This window comes from Bubalus kerabau, chromosome 8, assembly GCF_029407905.1.
Source record: "Bubalus kerabau isolate K-KA32 ecotype Philippines breed swamp buffalo chromosome 8, PCC_UOA_SB_1v2, whole genome shotgun sequence".
Classification (NCBI taxonomy): domain Eukaryota; kingdom Metazoa; phylum Chordata; class Mammalia; order Artiodactyla; family Bovidae; genus Bubalus; species Bubalus kerabau.
This window is the reverse complement of record NC_073631.1, coordinates 16653868-16680018: the sequence shown is the minus strand read 5'-3', so window position 1 is coordinate 16680018 and position 26151 is coordinate 16653868. Positions and strand designations below refer to the sequence as shown.

The following is a 26151-nucleotide window of genomic DNA, read 5'->3' as shown; positions in this document are numbered from 1 at the left end:
CCTGTTGGGTCTGTGGTTGAAGGAGTGTTCATCTGCTCTCCATGCCAGATAAAATATAGTTTAACGCCATGGTGGATGGTCCGGAAATGGCAATATCCTTGACCGTTTAAAGAACAGAAAGTGGTGGCTTGGAGGAAGAGTTTGATTCACTGTGAAATCCAAAAGGACTGTCCAGCAGCTCCCAACCAGAATTATAAAGTGCCTTAGGAAGCAAATCCACGGGGAGAGGGTCAATTATGTCCACAGACCGGCCTGGTTAGGAGTAGCAGAAAGATGGGGAAACGGAGGAAACTGAGCCCCGCAGTGAGTGAGCTTCCTTTTGTTGTTCCTCAGCACCAACACTCAGGTATGTTTAAGATAAAAAGTGCTTGAACTTGACAGACAGCTGAGAGCACTTGTCTCAAGAGCAGAGATTCTTTGGAAATGACAAGGTGCAAACACTGTCAAATGGCTCCCTTTGCACTGCACTGCAATCTCCAGCCATAAAGGCTGCCAGGACCAGCGGGGGCAAAGCTCCCAGTCATCCCTCAAAACACCAGGCTCCGGCTGTCTGAGGGCTCCCTGGACTACATAATGACAGAGGCCCGAGCAACCCGGGCTCGAGATGGGTCTGTTCAGGGTAATCTCCAGCCCTGGAACTCAAAAGGAGAAGCCTGGGGAGGATGTTGTCTGGTCCTGGTGAGGAAGGCTTCTAAGCAGGGAAGCCCCCAGATGAAGCCAGCTGGGCTTCTCTCGCTTTTTACCCCTCCTTTCTCGGAGCTTACCCACGTAGCAGGCTCCCTGCCGAAGCTTGATGTAGGCCTGTGGATTTGTATCCTCTTCTGGGAACATGCTGCCAGGAAACGTCTCCGTTGAGAGGAATGATGGATTCTTTGGACTCCCCAGGGTTCCAGACTATATGTAACATGGCATTGCAACCTCAAGGGATTGCAAATTCTGCCTGAAATCTCAACACCCAGACAGAATTTGGTCTGGGAGGCTGGCATTAATTAAGGAAGAGGACAGGGAGTGCTGGACCAAGAGCTGAACACGGCCCATGTCTCAAGAAGACTCACACGCTTGAGAAAGCCTGCCATCCTCTACCCTGATGTGCCATGTGCATATATGCATAAAATATCCAGTACCATCATTGTTCACATTGTTCATCCCTGTGCTCATTTGACAAACATTTAGTTCGAGCCAGCTAGTGCCAGAGAGTTGAAATACAAGAATGCGAATAAATCACAATATTGATGAACCCTCAGAACCACACTTCATCTAGATGGACTGGCTAAGGTGCCATTCAGTTTGAAGGGGGAGAGGGAGCTTAAACAATCTCTCTATGCCCCAGCCAACTGAATCTGTTAATTTGGTATTCTAAAGTTTAGTATAGAAATGCAATCTAACAGGATTCTCTTCCTCGTACTGCTGTTTAAATCTAATCCTCCTGGAGTTGTGGTCCCCAGCACTGGAAGCTCACACTACTGATTGTGCTTCAGGAGTGTACAGGGAGAAGAGTGAGGGGCTGTGGAGGTAAGGTGTAGGCAAAACCATTTTTGATGACATATTTTCTCAGGCAGTGTTACCAAGAAATACAAATACTTTTCTGTGTGTGTTCTGAGTCTCTGATGTTATAAAACATGCTTGACACAGCGATTTTTCTACATATAAGGCTTGTTGTGGCCCTGTAATGGAGGCAGAAATGGCAGCCCACTCCAGTATCTTTGCCTGGAGAATCCCATGGACAGAGGAGCCTGGCAAGCTACAGTCCATGGGGTCGCAGAATCGGACACGACTGAAGCGACTTACGCTTGGCCCTGTACCTCCCTCTCTCTGCCTCTGCTCACATGTTCATCCTTTCCCCACTTCAAATGTCCTCCCTTCCCTGGGAAACCCTACTTCTTGCTCTTGACACCCTACTTATCCACCCAAATCAGTCAAGTTTCCCAGTGGTACTGCTTCAGGATGCTAATAATAAAATAAATAAAATGTACAGCTGATTTTCATTGTGCTTTTGTGTGCCAAGTATTATCCTATCTCATTTATCTTCACAATCTCGTCACTGGCTCAATGGACACGAGTTTGAGCAAGCTCTGGGAGATGGTGAAGGACAGGGAAGCCTGGCATACTGCAGTCCACAGGGTCACAGAGTCGGACACGACTGAGTGACTGAACATCAGCAACACAATCTATCATTATTTTTCCAATGAGTCACTGAAATAAGGAGACTGGCCCAAGATCACATCCCCAGATCTCTTTGATCCTTCAGCCTATGTTCTGAGTCAGAACACTGTTGCTGCTTCCAAGTGCCTCTAACAAATACTGTCTCCAGTTATATCCACTTTTTCACTCCTTAGGTTATTGATCTGTCTCTTATTTTGTTTCTTGATAAAGCCAGGCACAGTTTCGCTCATTTTCAAATTTTCCTCATGGAACCAAACTTGACATTGTTGATTTTTTTCCTATTTTCTTAATTTTTACTCTATTATTTCCTCCCATTTTCTTTTTTTTTATTTCACTAGTCTCCTTTTTAATTTCTCTAGTTTGATGATTAGTTCATTAATCTTTAGCTTTTGTCAATATGATCACTTAGGGAGTTCCCGCTAAGTACAACTTTTCTACAAGTTAAGTTTTTACATCTAGTATTTTCAAGCATTCATTTCCAAGTATCTTTTCAGTTCAGTTCAGTTCAGTTCAGTTGCTCAGTCGTGTCCGACTCTTTGCGACCCCATGAACCACAGCATGCCAGGCCTCCCTGTCCATCACCAACTCCCGGAGTTCACCCAAACTCATGTCCATTGAGTCGGTGATGCCATCCAACCATCTCATCCTCTGTCGTCCCCTTCTCCTCCTGCCCTCAATCTTTGCTAGCATCAGGGTCTTTTCCAATGAGTCAGCTCTTTGCATCAGAGTTCCCACTATATTAATTTTATAATTCATAAGTTATTTGAAGTTTTTTTTTAATTTACAAGCATACCGTTTGTTATCTTTTTGATACCGATTTCTAACTTAACTGTATTGTGATCAAAGGATGCAAAATGGTGTTGTCCTTTGTGTCGTGTGTAGGTCACTTCCCATCAATTTCTTTGTTCTTAGAAAGAACACGTGTTTGCAAACTGTTGAGTGCAATGTTCTATACAAGTTCATTCTATCACATTTGTTGACTGTGTTGTTTTTCTACATACCTTGTAATTGTTTTGTCTTTTGATCTATCGGTTCCTGAAATGGGTATATGTATTAAATCTCTCACTATGGTGGTGAATGTAACAGTTACCTTTGTTAATTCTATAAAAACTTCCTTTCAATTGAAATGAATCTCAGGAATTCCCTGGCACTCCAGTAGTCAGGACTTTCATTGCCATGGCCCTGGGTTCAATCCCTGGTTGGGGAACTGAGATCTGGCAAACTGTGCATGGCAGCCCCCCCCAGAAAAGAAATGAATATATGTGTGTGTGTATGTATGGAAGGGGAAGACTTTTTATTGAATTAATTCAATTAATTAATTGATTGATTAATTCAATTTTATTTAATTCAATTTTAATTGATTAATTAATTTTATTGAATTAATTACTAATCATTGTTTAATTATCATTAATGATCACTAGTCAGTGATCATTATCTGAAATGAGCAGAGATTCATAGTTAAATCAGTAGTCATTATGTAGTTTATCTCTAGTAATACTTTTTTTTTTACCTTACAGTCTATTATGTCTGATATTAATATAATTAATGTAATATAATTATACCAGCTTTCTCTTAAATAGTATTTGCTTGGTATATATTTTTCTTTCCTTTAACTTTCAACATTTCTGGTGAAATGTTTCTGTTTTACATGTGCCTTTGGGAAAGCATCACTAAATTGGATTTTATTTTTAAACTCAGCATGGTAATCATTACCTTCTAACTGGAGAGTGTATTTACACTTATTTTGAATTGTGATTCAAAAAATTTAGACTATGTTCTCATTTTTTCCATCTTATCATTTGGGTTTATTTGTCCGTTTTCTGGTATTGTTTTCTTATTTCCTGCCTGAATTCAATCTTTTTTCATTTTACTTTTTCCATTACTACAAAAATCATACTTTTTTTTCAATTTCTTTTCAATTCTATTCGTTTAATTTCTATTCTTTTAATGATTTTCCTGTAAACATTAACATGAATATTTAGTCAACATTAGCTAATGTCTTTATGTTCTTTTAGAATACAAGATCCTTATAATGCTTCCATTCCTGATTACCACCACCTCACAGACAAAGCTATGCTACTGCTAAGTATTACCTTATTTCTTTAGCTCTACATGTTAAATATTTATAATTATTTTATACACTTGATTTTTTATATTTATTGATATGTTTGAATTTTCTCTGTATACAATTTCTTTTTACACTTTAGGCTTTTCTATAGGACCATATTCTTTCTTCCTGATGTAACTTTTCTAGAAGTTATTTTAGTAAGATGTTGGTGGTAAACTTGTATGTTGGTTTCAAAATGACTATAATTCACTGTTATTCATGAAAGATGATTTTACTGGATATACAGTTATTTTCTTCTTGAAAGATAATTTTGACTCTTGAAAGATAATTTAACTTCTTGAATTTAATGTTACTGCATATAATTATTTCTTTCAGAAAATTTTAGATAATATTTTATTCTCTTCTGGCCTCATTGTTCTTAAGATATCTCTTCTGTGTAAGTAATAATAATAAAGATAAAAAAATAATAGCTAAAACTTATGGTGTGATAATGTACCAAGGACTATTTTCAGCTATTCTTCAGTCAGTCAGTTCAGTTGCTTAGTCGTGTCCAACTCTTTGTGACCCCACGGGCTGCAGCATGCCAGGCTTCCTGTCCATCTCCTGGAGCATACTCAAACTCATGTCCATCGCATTGGTGGTACCATCCAACCATCTCATCCTCTGCCGTCCCCTTCTCCTTCTGCCTTCAATCTTTCTCAGCATCAGGGTCTTTTTCAATGAGTTGGCTCTTTGCATCAGGTGGCCAAAGTATTGGAGTTTCAGTTTCAGCATCAGTCCTTCCAATGAACACTCAGGACTGATCTCCTTTAGGATGGACTGGTTGGGTCTCCTTGCAGTCCAAGGGACTCTCAAGAGTCTTATCCTACACCACAGTTCAAAAGCATCAATTCTTTGACACTCAGCTTTTTGTATAGTCCAACTCTCACATCCATACATGACTACTGGAAAAATCATAGCTTTGACTAGACAGACCTTTGTCGGTAAAGTAGTACTTTTGCTTTTTAATATGCTTATCTGCTATTTCCTCTACTGTGAGGAAGGTCCTAACATCTTACAGGTAAGTAAATGAGGCAAACAGTTCATTCGTTATAGAACCTAGCTTTGAACTCAGGCAGTCTGGCTGCAGTCTACACGCTTGACCATTATACTGTGTAGCTTTTCTGATTTATTTGTTCTCTCTGCTTTTAAAATCTTCTCTTTGCCTTTGGTGTTTACTAAAATGTGTCTAAAAGTAGGACTTTTTATTTATACTGCTTGAGATTTATGTAAACTCTTACATTTTATGTGACCTATTATTCCTCAGTTCTGGAATATCAGATGTTGTCTCTTCAGATATAGCTTCTTTTCCACCCTCTGCCTGAAACATCAAGTAGCTGTGTATCAGCACATCTTACCCAATACCTCATATTTTTCGTATTTTTAATCTATATCCAAGGTGTGTTCTGATGGTCTTTTCAGTTAGACTTTCTGTTTAATTATTTTCCCATTTTTTCCTAATCAAGTGTTTTATCCACTGTGTATTTAGTTTAATTATTATATTCTTAGTTCCTAGAAACCGTGTTGGTTCTTTTTAATATCAGCTTGGTACTATTAACAGTCTCCTTGTGTTTTGGACCATAGTTTTTATAGGCATTTTTGGTCATTCTTACCATATCTTTGAAAGATACCTTTGTCTGCCATTTTAACAGAAGTAGAAACCAAGAGTTATTGTCTGTACTGTTCCTCTACTATCTGCTTGCTGTTATGATCTGAATGTTTGTGTTTCCCCCAAATTCATATTTTGAAATCCTAATGCCTGATATAATGATATTAGGGGCCTTTAGAAGGTAATTAGGTCACGAGGATGCGGCCCTCATGAGTGAGATTATGCTCTTGTAAAAGAGACCCCCACAGAGTCCCCTAACCCCTTTCACTATGTGAGGACACAGCAAGAAGTCAGCGGTCTTCATCCTAGAAAAGGGTCTTCACTATAATCCAACTACATTGGCACCCTTATCTTGGACTTCCAGCCTCTAGAACTGTAAGAAGTACGTTTCTGTTGATTATAAGCCACTCATCGGTGGTATTTTGTTATAGCAGCCTGAATGTACATTTGGCATCTTACATTAAGTTATCCTGGAGAAGGGAATGGCAATCCACTCCAGTATTCTTGCCTGGAGAATTCCATGGACAGAGAAGTCTGGTGGGCTACAGTCTGTGGGGTTGCAAAGAGTCGGACACGACTGAGTGACTAACACACATAACACACATTAAGTTATCCAGTTGTCTTTTGTCCTCATATCTTTTGAATAAATACTTCATATGCACATGCAGACAAAGGTATTAAAATTCTGGAGAATCTCAGGGACGGGGGAGCCTGGTAGGCTGCCGTCTATGGGGTTGTACAGAGTCGGACACGACTGAAGCGACTTAGCAGCAGCAGCAGCACATAGATCTTTTAAAATGATGTATTTTTTAATTTTGGTTGCTAAAGAATACAGGGACATTTTAGGCTTATTTTAGCAATTGTTTCACAATGTAGACAAATATCGCACTATGTCGTACACTTGAAACTGATATAGTGTTATATGTCATTTATATTTCAGTTTTTAAATTACATGAACATTTTGGAATTCTAACCCAGCATCCACACAAAATGTTGAGTCCAGTTTCTACTTTCCTTCAAGCTAATTTTTCTTTATTATTATTACTCTTTTTATTAAAGTTTAATTTATGTACAATATTATAATAAATCACAGGTGTACAATTTAGAGATTCAAAATTTTTAAAGGTTATATTCTATTTATAGTTATTACCAAATACTGGCCCAGGTTTCTGGATACTTGGCTTATTTCATATTATGAAAAAAATTTTTGGCTATGTTCCCTGTGTTGTACAATATATCTTTGTAACTTATTTTACACATAATAGTTTGTACCTCTTAACCTTATGTTGTCCCTTTCCTGATTCTCTCCTCAAGGAAACCACTGGTTTGTGCTCTATACCTATGAGTCTGTTTCTGTTGTCTTATATTCACTAGTTTGTTGTATTTTTTTAGATTCCACAGATCAGTGATATCATACAGTATTTATCTTTGTGCATCTGACTTATTTCATTTAGCATAATACCCTCCAAGTCCATCTGTGTTGTTGCAAATGCAAATTTTCATTTTTTATGGTTGAGTAGTATTCTAGTGTGGAGAAGGAAATGGCAACCCACTCCAGTATTCTTGCCTGGAGAATCCCATGGACAGAGGAGCCTGGTAGGCTGCCATCTATGGGCTCACAGAGTCAGACACAACTGAAGCGACTTATCAGCAGCAGTATTCTGTTGTATATATATACCACCTCTTCTTTATGTAGTCATCTGTTGATGGACACTTGACAATTGTAAATAATGCTCCTGTGAATATTGGGATACATGAATTTTTTTGAATTAGTGTTTTTGAGGTTTTGGGTATATACCCATTGTGGGGTCACATGGTAGTTCTACTTTCAGTGTTTTGAGAAGTTTCCATAATGGTTTCCACAGTGCACCAATTTATGCTCCCACCAACAGTGTACAAGGATTCTCCCTTCTCTACATCCTCATCAACATTTGTTATTTGTGTAAATTTTGGTGATAGCCATTCTGATAGGTGTGAAGTGATATCTCTTTGTGGTTTTGATTTGCATTTTCATGATGATTAGTGATGTTGAGCATCTTTTCACTTGCCTGTTCTCCATTTACATGTCCTCTTTGGAGAAATATCTGTATGAACTCTTTATATATTTTGGATATTAGCCCCTTACAGGTCATATCATTTGTAAATATTTTCTCCCACTCAGTAGGATGTCTTTTTGTTTTGTTGATGGTTTCCTTTGATGTGTAAAAGATTTTAAGTTTAATTGGGTCTCACTTGTTTATTTTTGCTTTTATTTTATTTTCTTTAGGAAACAGAGTCAAAAAATATTGCTATGACTTATGTCAAAGAGTATTCTGCCTATGTTTTCCTCTAGGAGTTTAATGCTTTCCAGTCTTAGATTTAGGCCTTTAATCCATTCTGAATTTAGTTTTTGTATATGATGTTAGAGAATGTTCTGATTTCATCATTTTACATAATGCTTTCTAGTTTTCCCAGCATCACTTATTAAAAAGACTGTGTTTTCTTCATCATATATTCTTGCCTCCTTTGTTGTAGATTAATTGACCATAAGTGTGTGGGTATATTTCTGGGCAGTCTATTCTCTTCAATTGATCTATATGTCTGTCTTTGTTCCAGTACCAAACTGTTTTGACTACCATAAGCTAAGTCTATCTTATAATCTACAATATCTTCCTAAAGTAACAGTATCCTATACAAACTGACAAATGCTTGCATCAATTAAAAAAAAAAAAAAAAGAAATCTTACCAGAAAATCCTAGTGAGGTTTGGCAGAAATAATCTTGTCCTTCAGTCTAGATGTCCCAAAGTTGAACAATCTTCCAGAAAAATCTGCAATAACCACTTAAACATATATCTAGGGTGTTATCAGAGGTCATTATCCATACTATTTTTTCTCCCATAGGTGGGTAGCAAGCAATTTATAGATGGTGAAATTACAATACAAAAAGATATTCAACCTGATATAAGATCACAAATCATGATATTTTCATAGATTCCCATGACAGAGACTGTAGGAAGCCATCTTACAATTTATCCATGTTCAGTTCAGTTCAGTTCAGTTCAGTCGCTCAGTCATGTCTGACTCTTTGCGACCCCATGAATCGCAGCACGCCAGGCCTCCCTGTCCATCACCAACTCCCAGAGTTCACTCAGACTCACGTTCATCGAGTCAGTGATGCCATCCAGCCATCTCATCCTCTGTCATCCCCTTCTCCTCCTGCCCCCGCTCCTTCCCAGCATCAGGGTCTTTTCCAATGAGTCAACTCTTCGCATGAGGTGGCCACAGTACTGGAGTTGCAGCTTTAGCATCATTCCTTCCAAAGAAATCCCAGGGCTGATCTCCTTCAGAATGGACTGGTTGGATCTCCTTGTAGTCCAAGGGACTCTCAAGAGTCTTCTCCAACACCACAGTTCAAAAGCATCAATTCTTTGGTGCTCAGCTTTCTTCACAGTACAACTCTCACATCCATACATGACCACAGGAAAAACCATAGCCTTGACTAGACGGACCTTTGTTGGCAAAGTAATGTCTCTGCTTTTGAATATGCTATCTAGGTTGGTCATAACTTTTCTTCCAAGGAGTAAGTGTCTTTTAATTTCATGGCTGTAGTCACCATCTGCAGTGATTTTGGAGCCCCCCAAAATAAAGTCTGACACTGTTTCCACTGTTTCCCCATCCATTTCCCATGAAGTGATGGGACCCATGGGTAACTGTCCTGCTACTCCTGATACATCTTAGCATCATCTGACTTATATCTGTCATATGTGAGACCATCTGACTTTGGTCAGGTATTTTTTCTGTAGAAGCTTTATCACTTAGTATAAATCAATAAATTAGGGTCAAATTGTGTGTGTGTGTGTGTGTGTGTGTGTGTGGGTAAAGCATTTGACATTTTAGAGATCCTAGACTTGGATCCTTTTCTTAATACTTAGTCCACTAACCAGTGCTTGATGGAATAGACAAGCATAATTTTTTAATCTGCAAGTAAAGGACTCACTCAGCAAATATTTTTTAAGCACTCAGGCTACAAAAACAGCTAAAACATCTTTTCCCCTGAGATACTTATGATATACTGAAAGAGACATCATAGCAATTACATTGCAATGTGATTTCTAATCACATAGAAATATTATCAGGGCTTCCCAGGTGGTGTTAGTGGTAAAGACTCCACCTGCAAATGCAGGAGATGCAAGAAAGGAGGGTTCAATCCCCTGGGTCAGGAAAATCCCCTGAAGTAGGAAGTGGCAACCCACTCCAATATTCTTGCCTGGAAAATCCCATGGACAGAGGATCCTGGCAGCTGCAGTCCATGGGGCTACAGCGAGTTGGATACGATTGAGTGATTGCGCAGAGATATTATTAAGTACTAGGAGAATATAGTGAAAAAAGATTTAAAATAGAGTAAGAAAGGAACATAGACGTCTTCACAGAGTCCTGAAGCCCAAGTGTGTCAAAATGGGATAGAAAGGGAAATCTGGGCCCAAGTTATGGAAGAACCCAGCACATTCTGGAAATGAAAATAGTCCTAGATGGCTTAGCCATAAAGGAAAGTAGAAGGCATTCAGGTAAAGAGCAGTACTTGTGGAAAGCAGTAGAGACAGAAAATCTTAAGTTTTGGTTAGGAGACAGTGACAAAAGTCAGTTTATCTGGAGGAGATGGTTTGCAGATGGAAATAGAGAAAAAAGTGAAGATACAATAAGACATGATTATTGCAAAAAGAGCAAAGATGCAAAATCTTCTGTGCCACAGATTTTCAATTTAGACCAATGCTTCTAAACATTAATGTGCATACAGATTTACTTGGGGTCTTGTTAAAATGCAGGTTCTCATACAGTAGGTCTGTGGTGGGTCTGAGAGCCTGCATTTCTAACAAACTTCTACTTGATGCTGATGCTGGTGATCCACAGATGACACTTGAATAGCAAAGGTTTAGAATAAACCATGTTTTATCCCAAGTCATTTCTACAATTTTAAATACAGGTTTAATGCCATCCTTCAAAATTCACCCCATATTACTAATGCTTTCAAAGAATATTTTTAAAGCTTTATAGAGGATGTTCCATATACATTTTATTGCATTTAAACCCTAGAATTAAAGGAGGAAAAAATAAATCTCATGTCTTTCTCTTCTTTCAGGATGTATGTGCTTCAAGGGTCTCATTTCCTCTTTTAGCAAATGTAGCATCTCTTCCAAAATAACACTTAATAGCTTAGTTCTCTCATTTTATGAACATTTTATGCCTACACCATGTAGTCCCTTTAATGAGAAGTCTTAAAATAAGGAGATAATAAGTTACTTTAAATATGCAACTTGTGTAAAATCTGTAGATCTCAGAGACTTTTCTGTCTCCCATAGTACCTAGCATAGGGCTTTGTGCATGGGAAATGCTTGTATGTGTCTGTTGAAGAACCCACATATCCCTTAAGTTGTTTTGAAAGAATTTCATGACTACATGGAAATAGATTGTACACATAATCTTTTTTCCTCAAGTGCATGTAAATTTTGCATTTCAAAATACTGGACTTCCTTCACTTCCAATGAGAGTTTTGCACACAGTCTATAAATCTTGCTGTTAAGACATTTTCCTTCATTATCCTAAATTTATCTTAATTTCAATCCAATTAAAAACTGTTTACTAGAGTTTTCCCCCCATATAATTGAGCACAGTGTAGTTGATTTTTAAACTGTAAACATACATCTGTGAATAATTCCTAAATGCCACAGTATATAGGAGATCCTGCAGCATAATGGAAGTAATTTATTTCCAAATTGCTCCCATTTCTCTTATGACTAGCTTGCAAAGCTTTATTAAAATCAAGACCAGCAGGTATGACAGGAGGCTGACCTTGTTTCCTAAGCATTATGCATGCTGCCCACACAAAAGACTCCTAAGGCTTTTGCGTAGCCCATAAATTCATATATCCCCAAATCTAGGTCCCTAATTTGTTATCGAAACAAAATAGTGGCAATATAGCATCATATTTTAAAGCAGGAATCTAAAGTAAGGCTTCTGAGGTTCATATTCTATCTCTACAATTCTCCAGTTGTGTGACTTAAAGAAAGTTGTTGAACTTTTTTCATTCTCACTTATTTTATCTGTAAAGTAGAATAATAGCAGTTTCTACTTTACAGGGTTATTGGGAGAATTATTTAAATTGATGCATACATGAACAGGACATCATACATGCCTATTAATAATTATTATAATTAGGATTATGGTCATTTTTATTCCTATCAATCCCTATAGTGGCCAATTTCTAGGCATAGGTGGAATAGCAAAACAGTAAAAATCAAACACCAATATCTTCAGATGATTTCAGAAACCATATCATGGTCTGCTTATTCTGATCACCTTAGTGATCAGATGTCATTGATCAGCAGAGTCAAATCCATTTTTCAGCAAATAACCTTTTAATAGTTCCTAAGCCGGCTAATTGTGGTACTCTGTGTCTGCATTCTCTATCAGATAATATGAGCAATGTGTCAATTTGATCTGATTCATCAAACTGGTATTGAGCATCCATTATATAGAAAGCATTATATAGAAAGAGTCAAATTGTGTGGAAGGATAAAGATAAATGTTTCATTGAATGGCTACTCAATGGCTTTCTGTGTGCTGGGCACTGAGCTAGGTGATGAAGATATGAGATCAAAGTGTATACACTTTCTGTCCTTGGGGAGCTTCCAGTCTAGAGGGGAAAAAAGAAAATAAACCAAAATTATAATAACATCTAACTGCTGTGAAAACAAAACAAAATGCCATGAGAGAAAAGAAGATGAAGAGGAGGTCAAGAATGGTGTCCAGGTGGAAGTAGCATCTAACGTAAGAACAAAGACATAAGTAGGAATTAGCCAGGTGAATCAGGTGAAGCAATAGGGAGAGTACTGGGAAAGATACAGGCAAAGGCTCAGAGGCAAGAAAGAGCCCAACAGGCATCAAAGAAGGAACAAATAGGAGCTAAGGGTCTCTTGAATGTATAGCACATTAGAAGGAAGTTAGAACGAAGTTACATTAGGAGTTAGAAGGAAGATGCTGATAGAGCCTTGTAAGCCATGGCAAGGAGTTTGGATCTTATCGCAAGGGCAATGTGCCGATATTAAAAGTTTTAAGCAAGGGAATAAGATTATTAGATAATAGGCATTTTAGGGAAGAAAAAAAAAAAATCACTGTGGCCACAGAGTAAGAAATAAATGGACAAGAGGAGGCAGACTTGAGTCAGGAAAATCTTGACGATAAAACAAGACTTGGGGGTAGCCCAGACTCAGATAGGACAGTGGAAACGTAAAGAGAATCAGTAGGAGTTACTGACTGACGAAATGTAGTGAGGGTGGAAGAAGGAAAACTCAAAGGGGACTCTGAGATAAGAGGACACAAAATAGAGGGCAAAGCCTTCTGTTCCCTGTTGTGTGGAATCAGGTGGACAGAACATGACCACCAACGTAACAGAGATGCAGAGATGCAGGAGAGGTGTGAGAGAATAATTCCTTAGGGACAAGAGGCTTGGAAACATCTTCAAGGTGAACGGGCACTGGAGTTGGATTAAGATTAGCCAGAACCGTTAGTTTGGAAAAGCCAAAATGGTGTTTTCATTCTTCATTGATGGCAGTTTTGTAGCTTGGGTCCTTTTCAGTGGCTAGAGTCCTGGGGGCAGGTGAGGCTTTCAGGAAAAGGCACTGACAGTCACGGTCCAGAGGTAGCTGTTCATCAGGCCCTGGAACTCCTGCCTGAAGTCATCTGTGGCTCCGTGTAACATTTTCCAAGCTGCAGATATTCGAGGTCACGTCCAGGTCTTTGTCAGCGAGGGAATTGCTGCTGTGAAAGTGTACTTAGTAGAAAGCCTTGCCAAAGTTGTCAGAAACAAATCACTCTCCCTACACGCTTAACATTTCTTTAAAAAAAAAAAAAAGACAATAGACACATTTTTGATACAATTTTTCAAAGCTCTGTATATCAGATTTTGTCCTGGGGTGGCTATTAACGTAATATTGGGACTTGTTGCTCTCAGCCTGGAATCCGAACGCTGACCCTTTCTGCTTCAGCTCTGCTAACCTGAGCTTTGCAATCAGAATTTTCAGCAGCACTGTGAAGGCTCAGAGAGGAGTTAACAGGCCTTTTAAATTGCCAGCCCAGCACATGTGGGATACATCTTTAACCACAAAATATGTTTTCTTTAAGTCCTTTCCTCAATTGTGAAAACTTAAATTTAATAAGGACTGAGGAAGCCTATAAATCAAACACAATAAAATATTAAATTATGCACCTTACTCCAAGTGGGGTACATATATTTTATCATTGAAAAGTATGGGTCTGGGTATTCTGGAAATTCTGATTTCTTGGGCAGTTTGGGGGTTGTGGAACAAAGCTGCATTAGTTTTCAATTTTCAGAACATGATGTTAGTGATTACATTAACTTAATCTAATATTATTTCCCATATTTAAAGACAGAATGAGAACCTTGTGTTTAGATTGTTGATGGCTTTAAAAATATAAATGTGAATGTATATGTGTGAGTGTGTGTGTATGTGTGTACATACATAAAGAAATACAGGACCGGCTGGCTTTCCATATAATAGGCCAAGTTATTAGTACAGCTGCACATTCTGTGTCTCAGGGGATTAGAAGCTCAGCCTGAAATCTCATTTAATTACAGAGCATTGACTACCATGCACCACTTGCATCTGGACCCAGAAATAATAGAGAGAATTCTGTTTGAATGGTTTGTAGTGTTCGGGCTAGAAACACATGTAGTTCAATTTCTAACATTTGGTTAAGAACAAAAAAGCAGAAGTTCACAGATGGTTAACTTAGCCTATTGAACAATTTTACTAAGGTTCCTTGACTTTCTTCTTCTTTGGGGGCTTAAAAAAATGCAATTCTATTCTCTTTTAGATGTGGAGGTAAAAGAGTACAAAATTATTCAATTCATCTATAGATGAACTTAAACAATAATGCTTACCTCACAGACTTTCATGGGGATGCTGCCAGGTAATGGAAGTGAAAGGACTCCTCAAAACACCAAATGCTGTTCAATGTTGGTTAAACACTATTATCACTCATTCATTCCTTTATGTATTCGGGAAAGGCTCTTGAGCACCTAGTAGGCACCAAGCACTATTCTAGATGAGGGGAATAGAGCGGTGAATAAGAAAGACATGATTGCAACTCCAGGGCAGTTTACACTGTAAGGAGGGAGAGAGATGATCAGATGATTCTAGGGCATGATGATTCCTGTGAAAAATATGAAGCAGGATAAAGTGATAGAGAGCCAGCTGTGTGGGGTTCCTTCAGAAAATTCCCTTAGAAAAAGTAACCTTTGAGCTGGAGACTGAGTGAACTAAATGATAAGAAGCCAGCCGCTGGGAAAACATCCCAGAAAGAGAGAAAAGCAAAGGCAGTCAGCGGCCTAAGCTGGGCCTGTTTGAGGACAAGAGATCACGGAGGAGCGTGGTGAGGTGAGAGAGTGGTACCAGGTGAGTCTTGAGAGAAGGGCAGTAGCCCAGCCGTGTAGGCCCTGCTGGGGTTCGGAATTTTATCACAGGAGCTATAGGAAGACATTGGAGGATTTTAAACAGGTAAAAGGTATATTCTGAATTGTATTATTATTATCATTTTTTTTGGTATCATTCTGCCTGCTGTGTAGAAAATGGAGAGAGGTTGCGTGGGGAGTGGCCAGAGTGGTAATGGAGACGGCATTTCAGAGGCTATTGCAAATGTGGGGGTAGGAAGAATGAAGGCTGTACTAGATGGTTACATGAAAACAGGGAGAAATAGGCATCCCAGGGGAGACGGCAAGCAGGAAGTGCGATTTGGGTGAGGGTTGTGAATGTGAAGGTCATCAACAAACCAATGGTAGATGAATCCTTGGGTGCTGATTTGTCACAGAGGGAGACTAGAGAGGGAGGAAGAGGGGGCCAGGACTGAATTTGGGAACATCCCCCAATTTAGAGGAAAACAGAGGACAAAAAGCCAGAAAAGAGCAATCAACAAAGCAGGGGGAAATTCAAGAAAGGGTGGTGCTCTGGTAGCCAAGAGAAGAAAGTGCTATGAGAAGGAAGGATTACTCAATCGAGTCAAGTGCAACTGAAATGAATTGAAGGATGACTGCAAGAAACAGTCAGTGGATTTGATGCCCTTGATGGGAAGATTAAAACCTGATTATAGTAGGCTGCAAATAGACTTGAATTTGAGGAAAGTGAAGAAGTATTATTGGCAGCCCTTCTTCAAAGTTTTATAGGAAGGATCAAAGAAATGAGACTTGGGTAAAAAATATTCATTTCTCTTCTAGTAACTAATACCAGTTACCATTTTTTTGCCCACTCACTATGTGCCAGTCACTATGTACTTTTATCTCACTAACACTTTAATTCTTAAAATTCTATCAGATAAGATATTAGTGTAATTTACCGTTTACATGTGAAGTCAACTGAAGCAGAGAGATAGGTAACTAGCCCAAGACCTTACAGCAAGTAAATAGAGGAGCCAACACTGGTCTCCTTTCAAGGCCCATGGTTTTCCCATAAACTCCAGTGGCTACATACCTACACTTTCAATCATATTGTCCAGCCAAATATATATAAAGCTGCAGTCAGGGATATTGACTCAATGTGTTAGTTATTATAATCTTTGTATGAAACATATCTGATACCCACTCACCCTGACTAATGATTTCATATAACTGAAACTTCAAAAGTGGGGCAGTCCCCAGGACAATGTGAACAGTGGCTCGTCAAGGACTCATCTTCCGTCCTCCTCTGCACTTTGCAGTCCTTAGCACTGATCTCATCTTTAGGCTGGTTCAGCTCCTTCACACTGGATACCTTTTGGTAGAACATATCTTAAGCTCCATTGTTTAAATCCAGAATGTGTAGAAAACCTCTCTCTCAAGTACAGAATATAGCTACAGTCTGTCTGAGCCAAATGAAGCCATGTACCCTTCATCGGTCATTGCCTGCGTGTGTGTGTGTTAAGTCGCTTCAGTCCTGTCCAATTCTTTGCAGCCCTATGAACTGTAGCCCATCAGGCTCCTCTGTTCATGAGATTCTCCAGGCAAGAATACTGGAATGGTTGCCATGCCCTTCTCCAGGGGATCTTCGACCCATGGATCTTCGACCCAAGGATCGAATCCACATCTCTTATGTCCCCTGCATTGGCAGGCGGGATTTTTACCACTAGCGCCACCTGGGAAGCCCCTCTGTCAGTCATTGGGGAATTATCAAATATTGATTGGCTTAGAGGAAACAGAATCTTTCTCTAGAACTGAGGGTCAAAGGATAAACTTTCAAAATCAAGTTCTATTGGGAAGAGATAAGAAATGTTGGGTAGAAAATGCCTAGGCTCTGCCTGCAGCTACAATCCTATTTAAATTGTCTATGAAGGGCCACTTTACATGTATCCTCCCCACAAAATCTTAGGAAAAACATCAACAATGGCTGGAGAGTTATTAGAAACTTTGTATGTTCCTTTATTGAACTTCTGAATAAGGAATTATGTCACATGTTCCCATGCTTGTTTCTATTTGCTATTTTAACTGGGGGCCACTTCCAGGACAACTAATATTACTTTGTACCCAAGAAAAAGAAATTGAGCCACTGTTTGGATGGGGGTTTTGTTTAGCCTAAGATTGAAGATTTAATTACTGAAAGGAATAACTGTCTTTTGTTACTGCGGTGCTCTGTAATTACTCTGGGTGTTACATAAAAATGGTTGTATGACTTTCTCTTGGAAAACATCGAAAGCTTTCAAATGGAACTATTGGTAAAGTGGCAAAATGTTGGGTCATTGTGATACGTATGTTACTAAGATACAAATGGATATAGGCAGAATCAACAGAGTTTAATTGAAAAATAGAAACAACTCTCATGGCAATCCTGAGCAAAGATTTTTTTCCCCCTACAATTTCCATTTTATAAAAGAAAAACAGTAGCAGCCATACAACTTTTTAAGATTTCCCAGGTGACCTTCATCAGATAATGTTCCACCATATGCTTAACTTAGTCTAAAAATTCAGTCAACTAAATGGTTAAGATAATTTTCCTAATTTAAATATAATAATGTCAAAGACATGGCTTGCATGATAGGGTACATTTCTTCTTTTATAATTTTTTTTTAATATTTGATGAAGTACCAATAAGTACTGTAGGAAAAGAGAGAACTAATCTTTTGCATATTTATCATGTGCTAACTACTATACCTGCTGCTATATTTGCATTAACTTGCTTAACATTCACTACTATTCTACAAGATATAACCTATCTTCAATACAGAAATGAAAAGACTTTGGCTCAGAGTTTAATAAAACCTGTTCTGGTTTACATAGACATAGTGATGGAATAATAAATTGGACCTCAGTTCAGTCTGTCTAAAGGACAAATATTCTTCTTGCTTCTTTATGCCACTATTTTACATAAGCTGAAGGAGACCATTCCCCATCCCACACAAGGCTGAATATCGTAAGATACAATTCCATAACATATAGAAACCTCCTGAGGTTTTAACACATTTGTTTAATGACATATTTCCATATAGAATTTAGTCTAGACACTGTGCGAAATGCCAGGCTGGATGAATCACAAGCTGGAATCAAGACTGCTGGGAGAAATATCAACAACCTCAGATATGCAGATGATACCACTCTAATGGCAGAAAGAGAAGAGGAACTAAAGACCCTCTTCATGAGGGTAAAAGAGGAGAGTGAAAAAGCTGGCCTAAAACTCAGCATTCAAAAAACTAAGATCATGGCATTTGGTCCCATCATTTCATTGGTCCCATCATTTCACGGCAAATAGATGGGGAAAAAGTGGAAGCAGTGACAGATTTTATTTTCCTGGGCTCCAAAGTCACTGCGGTTGGTGACTGCAGCCATGAACTTAAAAGATGCTTGCTCTTTGGAAGGAAAGCTATGACAAACCTAGACAGGATATTAAAAGCAGAAATATCACTTTGCCAACAAAGGTCCATATAGTCAAAGCTATGGTTTTTCCAGTAGTCACATAACAGATATTAGGGTTGGACCTTAAAGAAGGCTGAGTGCTAAAGAATCGATGCCTTTGAATTGTGGTGTTGGAGAAGACTCTTGAGAGTCCCTTGGACAGCAAGGAGATCAAACCAGTCAATTAACCCTGAGTATTCATTGGAAGGACTGATGCTGAAGCTGAAGCTCCAATACTTTGGCTACCTGATGCAAAGAGCCAACTCACTGGAAAAGACCCTGATGCTGGGAAAGACTGAAGGCAGGAGGAGAAGGGGGCAACAGAGGATGAGATGGTTAGATAGCATCATTGATTCAATGGACATGCATCTGAGCAAACTCTGGGAGATAGTAGAGGACAGAGGAGCCTGGTGTGCTGCAGTCCATGGCGTCTTAAAGAGTTGTACACACTGACTTAGCAACTGAACAACCATAACAAAAGGCTCCATGAGGTTAGTCCTCAGCCTTATCACTTTATAAATTCCTGCATCTCACATTCAAAATTTAAACACTTTGTCAAAATTTGTTAATTGGCAGCCTTAAGTGAACATGTTTATAATTTAAAGAAAACACTAGGCAAGTATACAGTGATTTAAGATCTACAAAACAAGCTACAGTCTGTCAGAGAAAAATTATCTTACAAAGCAGCCTGTGTCTGATATAACTCTGAGGCAGACTCTGTCAGGTCCATAGAGGCCAACAAATTCTGTGCTTCTGAGTCCTGCCATCCCTGGTCACCTCCGCAGAATGCACACAATCCAGACCAGCTACCCAGGCAGCTCAGTCCCTTGTTCTCTGTGCTTTCTCTCTTCTCACCCAGCCCCTATCCTCCTTTCCCTCCAGACCATCCCACTGCAAACCCTCTGTGCCTTATTCCAGAGTAAACAGGCTCCCTTTTACTCTCAGCTGCTGCACAGAACACTTTCTATACTGCCTTGCTTACTAAAACTTGGTGCATCTCCTAAGGCCACTTTTTCTTTGGTGGCCCTTTCAAGGGCCATATTCCCCCATGCCATAGCACATATCTCTCTCCCAAATACCATATTCCATAGCTCTAAGGCATGCATTCTGCCTTCATTTCACTCACCAGTGCATTTTTCAAGCCATTATTTCCCTGTCCTTACATTTACAAAGTATGTTTGTCACTTGCGATTCATGTTGTTTAATATATCATCAACTCCTCCTAAACCATTAACTACTAACCGCCTGGTTATGGTCTTAATCAAAGTTTTTGGCCTCTGTATCATAATGCTCCTCTCTACTCCAAGTCTCATCCAGAGATTCCCAATCAATACCCATGTATAATAATTACTTTCAGCTCTTTAAAGTGTCCCATTCCTACTCTGCCTCTTCTCAGACTTCAGCTCTTTTCTGTCTCTATTTTTTATTTAGTCTATACCCCAGGACCCATCATGTCACCCCTCTCATAATACTCTTCTCAACAACTTTGCCCCATATCCTCCCTTCACACTATCCTAGGAAACCCCACCTTCAGCTTCCATGATCTACCAGGCAGTACTGGAAAATATAAAATCACAGTGGATATTGATGACCTTTCTTGTTCTAGACCTTTGATCTTCTCTTGGTTTTTAGCACTGCCTATAAGCCATATATTCCTAGCCAGCAATCTCCTCTTATCAAGTATTAGTAATACTTTTAAAACTTCATCAGTCTTCTCAGGCAGCATGCCTCAAACCTCCTATCTGACTCTTAAGATATGTCTTCATCTCCTACTTTAGGAAGAATGAACAGACAATCCTATGGGAATTTCTTTAGCTTCCCACTCTCATATCTACAGAACTAACCAAGCCTACCCTTGTATTTTTCTCTTTTCTGTCTCAGTAGAAGAGCTTCCCCTCCTGAGGCTGATCCTAAAACTTATGCTTTGACTTCCAACGAAGTCTTCTAACTAACCCATTACAAGTACTTTTACCAGTTACTGATGACCTCCTGAATTTGGCAATAAGGAGTTCATGATCTGAGCCACAGTCAGCTCCCAGTCTTGTTCTTGCTGACTGTATAGAGCTTCTCCACCTTTGGCTGCAAAGAATATAATCAGAAAAGGCAGAGGAACCAGAGATCAAATTGCCAACATCTGCTGGATCATGGAGAAAGGAAGAGAGTTCCAGAAAAACATCTATTTCTGCTTTATTGACTATGCCAAAGCCTTTGACTGTGTGGATCACAATAAACTGTGGAAAATTCTGAAAGAGATGGGAATACCAGACCACCTGACCTGCCTCTTGAGAAACCTATATGCAGGTCAGGAAGCAAGAGTTAGAACTGGACATGGAACAACAGACTGGTTCCAAATAGGAAAAGGAGTACGTCAAGGCTGTATATTGTCACCCTGCTTATTTAACTTCTATGCAGAGTACATCATAAGAAACGCTGGGCTGGAAGAAGCACAAGCTGGAATCAAGATTGCCAGGAGAAATATCAATAACCTCAGATATGCAGATGACACCACCCTTATGGCAGAAAGTGAAGAGGAACTAAAAAGCCTCTTGATGAAAGTGAAAGAGGAGAGTGAAAAAGTTGGCTTAAAGCTCAACATTCAGAAAACGAAGATCATGGCATCTTCACTTCATGGGAATTAGATGGGAGAACAGTGGAAACAGTGTCAGACTTTATTTTTTTGGGCTCCAAAATCACTGCAGATGGTGACTGCAGCCATGAAATTAAAAGACACTTACTCTTTGAAAGGAAAGTTATGACCAACCTAGATAGCATATTCAAAAGCAGAGACATTACTTTGCCAACAAAGGTCCGTCTAGTCAAGGCTATGGTTTTTCCTGTGGTCAGGTATGGATGTGAGAGTTGGACTGTGAAGACAGCTGAGCGCTGAAGAATTGATGCTTTTGAACTGTGGTGTTGGAGAAGACTCTTGAGAGTCCCTTGGACTGCAAGGAGATCCAACCAGTCCATTCTAAAGGAAATCAATCCTGGGTGTTCTTTGGAAGGAATGATGCTAAAGCTGAAACTCCAGTACTTTGGCCACCTCATGCGAAGAGTTGACTCATTGGAAGAGACCCTAATGCTGGGAGGGATTGGGGGCAGGAGGAGAAGGATGGGCAGGAGGAGAGGATGAAATGGCTGAATGGTGTCACTGACTCGATGGACATGAGTTTGGGTGAACTCTGGGAGTTGGTGATGGACAGGGAGGCTTGGTGTGCTGCGATTCACGGGGTCGCAAAGAGTCGGACAGGACTGAGCCACTGAACTGAACTGAACTGATGACCTCCTTGTTGCTATTCAGTGGATGGAGTTCTGTTCTTAACTAACTTGATTTCTGTGAACCTCTTCCTCCTCCTTGGAACACTTTCTTCCATTAATTTGTATAACACTACACTCTCCTGGTTTTCCTAGAACATACCTGTCCATTCCTCAGTATCTTCCTCTACCTCCTCTACAATTGTTCTACCTTAAGGCTCCATCCTTGGTTATCTTCTCACTCTGCATCTTTCCACCAAGCAATTTCACCCATTCCTATACCCTCAACCACAATTAGTATCAGCAGTCCTTAAATTGGGTCATGGGTCTATTTGAGAATCTGATGAAAATTCTGGACATTGTCCCTAAAAATATATGCACAAGCAGAAATTTTTCCAAACCATTTTAGGAGGTTCATGGACACTCTGAAACCTATAAATGGATCTTTCAGAAGGCTTTCCTGATCTGCATTGCTAACAACCCCCAAATCTTCATCTCCATCCACCTAACTTAGACAAGACTCATATCACACTGCCTACTTGATGTTTCTAATTGAATATTCCACCAGCATCACACACTCAACATGTTTAAGACCTACTGTTTTCTTCCTACCCTAAACCTGACTCCTACTGATTTACTTTTTTCTCTTTCAGTAATATTTTCTTCATTGGGTTTTATGAAATTCTTGTTAAGTTTATTCCCAGATATATTAAATTGCTTCCATTGAGAATGGGATATATTTCCCATTTCTATTTCTAGGTGCTTACTGCTATCATAGAAACAAAAGCTATTTTTGTATATTTATCAAATATTCAGGCATCTTGTTAAATTTTGCTAATCTTTTTACTCTAATCTCTTGGACTTTCTAAATATAAATTCAAAGAATTGGCAAAAAGCTAGTTTATTTTCCTTTTCTTATGTTTATGCTGATTATTCAATGTTCTTGTCTTATTGCATTTGCTAATCTGGCTACTGAAAGTGTGCAGTCAACATTATTGGCATCATCTAGGAGCTTATTAAATATGAAGAATCATAGTCCCATCCCTAGATCTACTAAATCATAAGCTGCATTCTAAAGATCCCCAGGTTTGGTAGCTCAGCTGGTAAAGAATCTGCCTGCAATGCAGGAGACCCCAGTTTGATTCCTGGGTCACAAAAATCCCCTGGAGAAGGGATAGTCTGCCCATTTCAGTATTCTTGGGCTTCCCTGGTGGCTCAGCTGGTAAAGAATCTGCCTGCAATGCGGGAGAACTGAGTTTGATCCCTGGTTGGGGAAGATTCTCCTGGAGAAGGGAAAGGCTACCCACTCCAGTATTCTGGCCTGGAGAGTCCATGGACTGCATAGTCCATGTGATCACAGAGTCGGACACAACTGAGCAACTTTCATTTTCACTTCAGGTGACTCATGTACACAGCAAAGACTGAGCAATACTGCTACAGAATATGCAAGACAATATTGAATAGTAATGATTACAGTAGCTACAGTAAATCCATTTACTGAATTTAATTGAAGTGGGCTCTATGCTTCAGTATTTAACTAATTTTGGTGAAGTTTTTATAGCACAAATATAATTTTTTTCTCATGCCATCTTAAAATTTTTTATTTAGAATTTCTTTGTATATGCTAATATATCAAATTTCTTTATATATATGATAATATAATCTTTCTACTTTAAGTTAGTATAATTCACTACAACAACAAATGGTTCAGTTCATTACACCAACAAAGTAATCTTTTGATATACTATTGGATCCTATATCTTAATATTTTAAATAATTTTAATTTTTTATTCTATATCCATAGACAATTGATCTCTAGCTTTCTTTAATGGTTTGAGGTATTAAATTATAGCGGTTTTATAAAATGATTTGGGGACTATATTTGTCATCTTTGTCAGTAGACTGGAACAGTGATTGGCAAAGCTAGTTTGCACATTAGAATTACCTGGGGAGCTTTATTGTTGCTCAAATGCTAAGTTGTGTCCCCAACTCTTTGCAACCCCATAGATTGCAGCACACCAGGCTCTTCTATCCTCCACTATTTCCTAGAGTTTTCTCAAATTCACATCCATTGAGTTGGTGATGCTGTCTAAACATTTCATCCTCTGTCTCCTCTTTCTCTTTTTGCCTTCAATCTTTTCTAGCATCAGGGTCTTTTTCCAATGAATCAGCTCTTCACATCAGGTGGCCAAAGTATTGGAGCTTCAGCATCAGTCCTTCCAATGAATATTCAGTGTTGATTTCCTTTAGGATTTGCTGGTTTGATCTCCTTGCTGTCCAAGGGACTCTCAAGAGTCTTTTCCAGCACTTCAGTTTGAAAGCATCAGTTCTTCAGTGCTCAGCATTCTTTATGGTCCAGCTCTCACATCCATACATGACTACTGGAAAAACCATTTATATGAACGACAAATATATGAACATTTGTCGGCAAAGCGATGTCTCTGCTTTTTAATGTTAGAGAAGTAATAGTGTTCAGGTCTGGCTCCTCGAGATTCTGATTCAGGTGTCTGGGACTCACCAGAAAACAGTATTTTCAATTACATTAAATTTTTAAAAAACAGTTCCACAGGTGATTCTAGTGAGTCTTTAGGCCTGAGAAATACTGGTCTAGTATCCTTTAAATAACTTGGGAAGATTAAATATAATTTAGCCATTATCTTGTCAATGGGTGCTATTCAGTCACCTTCTCAATTTCTTCTAATGTAATTGTTCCATTAAAATTTCCCATTTCTTTTTGGATGAATTTTAATAAACTTATATCTTGCTCGTTATGAGGCTAAGGACATTTCCTTCTATTCTCATTTTGTTGAGAGTTTTTTTCTTTTTAACATGAATGGATCTTCAATTTTGTCAAAGGCTTTTCTTGTATCTATTGAGATGATGATGCAGTTTAATTTCTTTCATATCTTAATATGGTGAATTACATTGATTGATTGTGAAACTTTGAACTAGCCTCTCCTTCCCAAGATAAATCTCATTGATTGTGACATCCTTTTTATATGTTGTTGGATTTTATTTGTTAATGTTTTATTGAGGGGGAAAAAATCAGGAAACTCAACCTTACTGGTCATTTTTCACTTTCCTTTGCATATGTCTGCTATTACTTACTTCTCAGATTCTTCAGATAGTTGCTTCATTGCTTTCTGTAGTCTATGCAGATTTTCAGTTGGAATCAGTGGAAGAGATAAAGAGTGGTAAGCTTACTCCATCTTGATGAGGACCAGAACTCTGTCACTATTTTTGGATGTTTTTTATAAATTGCACATCCAATAAGTCTGCTTTTAAATGGAGAATTCAGTCTATTCACATAATGCTCATATTTTTTATTTCATTTCATTTTATTTTTTATACTATTTGTGGTCTTTGGTATTTTTCTGTTGTTTAATTATTCCCTCCATTCACAATCTCCTGTTATTTAAAAATGCCATTGTATTAATTTTCCAATCCATAAGTATTCACTTTCTCTTTCCTGGAGGTCATAAGCAAGCACCTTTTATTCAACTAACACACAAAAAGTGGATACCAACTGTTTTCTTTCCAACAAGGCTTTGGTCTTTCCTTTCTTTACTCTTTCCTTTAAAGAAATGCTCTTTAGAACACATTTTCTTTCAACATTCTTTTCCCCTTCACAAATGAGTCTTTTCTCATATTAAAAAAAATTTTTTTCCTCTTCCTTTCCTCCAATTTCCACCAAGGTTGTACAGAGATTTAGTACTTTGTTTAGCTCCAGACTAGCATTATTTTTTCCAGTACACGTCCTCCATTCCAGGATCATTGTCTTAGCCCTTGCATTATGGATTTAGATAGATGGGAACATACTTCATCCTCCTTTGCCCCTCTCTAAGTCCTCTTCATCTTGTCCTATCATATATACAAAAGTAATATATAAGATAGCAATTAGAATAATGGCTACCCTGGGGAGAGGAATGAGGAAGCCTACTAGGGTGCTGGAAATATATGTTTTTTTGTTTTCTGTGGTACTTCCATATGTTTATACATACGTAAAAATCATCAACCTGTATGTTTAAGATCTTTGTACTGCTCTATATGTGACCTATAGCTCAAGAAAAAGTTCAAAGAGGATGAAGAATATCAATAAACTGATAGCT

General features: G+C 38.6%; 2 long non-coding RNA genes across 2 annotated transcripts in view; one reads left to right on the top strand and one right to left on the bottom strand.

Moving 5' to 3' along the window:
- The window catches only part of LOC129658922 (uncharacterized), a 324572-nt gene that overhangs the window by 182417 nt on the left and 116004 nt on the right, over positions 1-26151 (top strand). The window lies entirely within an intron of this gene.
- On the bottom strand, positions 12617-15297 carry LOC129658920 (uncharacterized). Its single transcript, XR_008717584.1, has 2 exons — positions 14819-15297; positions 12617-13674 (listed from the first exon to the last, which is right to left on the bottom strand). It is a non-coding gene; the product is annotated as an uncharacterized LOC129658920 (long non-coding RNA).